This window comes from Octodon degus, unplaced genomic scaffold (genome assembly GCF_000260255.1).
Source record: "Octodon degus isolate 3935 unplaced genomic scaffold, OctDeg1.0 scaffold00051, whole genome shotgun sequence".
NCBI classification, from domain to species: domain Eukaryota; kingdom Metazoa; phylum Chordata; class Mammalia; order Rodentia; family Octodontidae; genus Octodon; species Octodon degus.
In genome coordinates this window covers 12,790,079-12,794,255 of record NW_004524627.1, presented here as the reverse complement: position 1 = coordinate 12,794,255, position 4,177 = coordinate 12,790,079, and the positions used below count along the sequence as shown (strand labels likewise).

Below are 4,177 nucleotides of genomic sequence, written 5' to 3'. Positions count from 1 at the left end.
TCAATGAAGAAGCACATCATGGGTCAGAATGTCACAGATTATATGCATTACCTAATAGAAGAAGATGAAGATACTTACAAGAAACAGTTCTCTCCATACATAAAGAACAGTGTAACTCCAGACATGGAGGAGATGTATAAGAAAGCTCATGTTGCTACATGAGAGAATCCAGTCTATGAAAAGAAGCCAAAGAGAGAAGTTAAAAAGAAGAGGTGGAACCATCCCAAAATCTCCTTTGCCCAGAAGAAAGATTTGGTAGCTCAAAAGAAGGCAAGCTTCCTCAAAGCTCAGGAGTGGGCTACTGAAAATTAAGCCAAATTTCGATAAAGATTTTTCAGATAAAGACCAATAAAATTATTCATCAAGCAAAAAAAAGCAAAAATAAACTTAAATGTCCAATTGGGAGAAACAGTTCTGAGACCAGTCTTTTGCCACTGATTAAGACTAGGGTGGCAGGTGTAAGGGTTAATATTCACTTAGCCTTCTGAGATTTCTGGGCAGACTTGGTGACCTTGCCAGCCTTCTTGTCTGCCCACAGCTTTGATGACACACAGTAACAGTCTGTCTCATATCACGAACAGTGAAATGACCCAGAGGTGGATAGTCAGAGAAGCTCTGGGCACACATGGGTTTGCCTGAACCATGTCAACAATGACAGCATCACCAGATTTCAAAAACTTGGACCCATCTTCCTGCTTCTTATCAGACCAACCATCAATCTTTTCTTTCAGTTCAGCAAACTTCCAAGCAATGTGAACTGTGTAACAATCCAGGACAGGGGCATAGCCAGCACTGATCTGGCCAAGATGGTTCAGGTTAATCATCTGAGCACTGAAACCAGCTGCTTCCATTGGTGGGTCATTTTTGCTGTCACAAGCAACATTGTCAAGCCGGACATCTTTGACAGACATATTCTTCACACAGACATGTGTGAAGCCCACAATGTCCCCTGGAAGAGCTATAGATATGGTCATTTTATAGAAGTCCACCTCAGAAACAGTTACATACATCACAAGCTGCCAAACCATTCCCTGTCAAACTAATAACTCCAGAGCATACAAGGCATGACTTCTCAGAACCAATCCACTTCAAAGCAGAAAACAAAATCATTAAACTATTGTTAAACTTGATTCCCTGGGCCCCAAGTGCCTCACAACTCAATGGGATTGAGATTTGTCTGAAAAAAAAAAAAAAGCTAAATGCAGAGACATGTATAAGCACTCCAAATGATTCTTTATACAAATTCCTTGTTGTCTGAAATAAAAACTCCAGAAATAGAACTTTAAATCAAAACTATCTTAGAAAAACACTCAAAAGTTAACATTTTTAAGAAAGGGAAGAGGGGCTGGTGGGATGGCTCAGTGGTCTAAAGCACCTATTTAGAACAAGCTTAGCAAAGCACAGGGACCGCGGTTCAATCCCCCAGCACCACATGCCAGCCAGCCCCACCCCCTGGTGGGCTGAGCAGGCCACACACACACACACACACACACACACACACACACCACACAAACATAAATAAAATTTAAAAAAAAAAGAAAGAAAGTGAAGAACTCTCAGCATGAAGCATAAAGACACTATTGCTTGACTTAAATATTCTACTAAATGCTTTTTTGCTTCAAATGTTCACTCTAAAGGCCTAATTCCTACAACTTAAAAATTTAAATTTAAGGGCTGCTGAGATAACTCAGTGGACTAAGCACCTGCTTAGTCAAGTGCAAGGACCAGAGTTTGATCCCGGGTACCATATGTTGTACCAGCCCCATCCCAGGCATGCTGACCTGGCCACTGAGACTGGGTGTGGGGGTGCATGCCTATAATCCCAGTGCTGAGGAGGCTGAAAATGGGAGGATCACTATGAATCTGAGCTGCAGAGTGAGTCCCTGTACCACATACATTATTTAAAAAAAATTAATTTAGCAATTTCTGAGGTCTTTGGTATCAAAGTGACAAATAACTTTCTCAATGAGAAGAGAAATGTTTTCATTGAGAACAGAGTAGGGCATGAGTTACTTGGACATGCAAGGTTCCATAGGAGACATGCATGAGAAGCAATGTTCACAAAGTTGTAACTTCAAATCAAAATTTATGGAATTTAAGTAACAAAGAAATCCTATTACATGGAGACTAGCAAGCTCTTCACCAAACCTTTCCTGTTCTCACTGGTCGCACATCTGTACTACCTCCCCCAGCCTTCCTTACAGTTGAATATAATGGAGTGGCAGCCTGTTTAATGTGAGTGGAAATAGTGCATGACACATCCAAGGTTTAACCTTTGGGGGGCTTCTCAAGTCACCCATGTCAATGGGAATAGCAATTTTAGAAGTAATAGGTCAAAGGCAGCAGAGCCACAGATGGGAAGACTCTAAGGAAAAGCTATGAGTTACTATTATGAAGGGTCTATTGAAAAGAAACCAATGTGGGATATTATATAAACGACAAACTTCTATTAACATTTTGTTTTTGTTGCTATAGCATCTCTCACTATCTTTCAAAGGCAATATCTTAATTCAGAATCGTGAGACATAATAACAATTATTTCTTATGACTATAGCAGTTAATGTAGAAACTGTACACAGAGCTCTAGCATTCACTGTCCTTGGTATTTACATCCAAAATGTTTGCTACTTTTAGACTAATTGCAGAGTCTGATTTTCAATAACAAAAATTTTCAATGGGTTAAGAACTTAAGACTTCTATAAATAAGTTATAAATCTGCTATTGCTTCTGTTGAATAAAAATAAATAAGGGCTTCTGTTACTCTAATCTAGCTTCTCCCACCCCAAATCCTGGAGAAATCATGAGCACTGAAGAAAATTGGGGAAGAAAAATAAAATAAGAATAAAAGGAAGTAATACTTGAGCCATGGCTGAGACCTGTGCAGGGGGAGAAGTTTTGGATTTAATGTAAAATTACAGTTCCATTATATATTAGCAGACTTTTGATGGCTAAAAGTAGATTAATGACCAAAATGTAGAAAAAGAAAATAAAAACAGATGGGCAAACACAGAGCAATTAAACATTATCAATATAAATGTAACAATATCAATAATCGTATTAAAAGTAAATATTAATCTCATAATTGCAAAGCACAGATATTCAGATTGGACAAGAAACACAACTCAGCTGTGTATTTCTTATACAAAACAAGCCTTACCAGATTAAAAATATCAAGAACAGGAAGATTGACATTACTATGGATTTGACAGATGCTAAAAAAAAAGAATATATTTTTCCAGTAAATTCAATATAGATAAAACTGTCCAGTCATTTGTGACATACAAATTATCAATGCTTACTTAAGATTAAAAATCTCATTAACCCTATATCTATATTGAAAGTTAAATTTATAGATTAAAAATATACTCCCACAAAGAAAACTCCATGCCCAAATACTTTTACTAATGAATTTAACTAAAATGTGAGGAAAATAAAATCAAATCTGCAATCATTCACAATTATCATCCAGATAGGAAAAGAACAGGTAAACCCATTTGGTTATTGAGAATATTACATGCTCATCTATGTAGAAAATCTGATAAACTCTACAAAATTATCAACAGAATTAAAATTAAATTTATCCAAAATTCAAACCAGCAAGTGCTAAATTAGATGAGCAAACATTGAGCTTAGGGTCACATGGAATTGAAACAATTGGGTGAGACTGCCCCTTCCTTATTTTTAATATATATTACTTCATTTTGTTGTATTCTGTTTTATTTTTCTTTTTGTCTTCTTTTCTTTTTTGATTTTGTTTTTTCTCTATATTTTTCTTGTTCTAATCATATCCCCAAAACTTAGAGACTAACTTCAGATAATACTTCAAATACTCCTTCATTCCTTCTTTTCTTACTCCTTCCCTAGTACAACCATCCTTTGTCTTCTAGCCTCACTTCTACTTCCTTTAGAGTTGTCTTTATTTTACACACCATCCTCCCCAAATTTCCCCACCAGAGGATAAATCCACTCTGCCTAGGGGAAACACTTTGCGTGCAAACTCCTAACTTACAATCAGTAGTGTTGTATAACTATAAACTTCGATCATATGGTTTATAGTACAAAATCAGTAGTTACCAAAATTTGTGCTTGACACTGTCCTTATTGCTAATTGGAGATTAACTAGGATGTCATAACTGTTGTAATCAGGTTTCCTCCCTTCTGAAAAAAATACCAGGAA

General features: G+C 36.7%; 1 pseudogene; it reads right to left on the bottom strand.

Moving 5' to 3' along the window:
* Positions 1-472: 472 nt before the first annotated feature.
* LOC101568021 lies at positions 473-1,028 on the bottom strand (annotated as a pseudogene).
* Between the last annotated feature and the right edge of the window lie 3,149 nt (positions 1,029-4,177).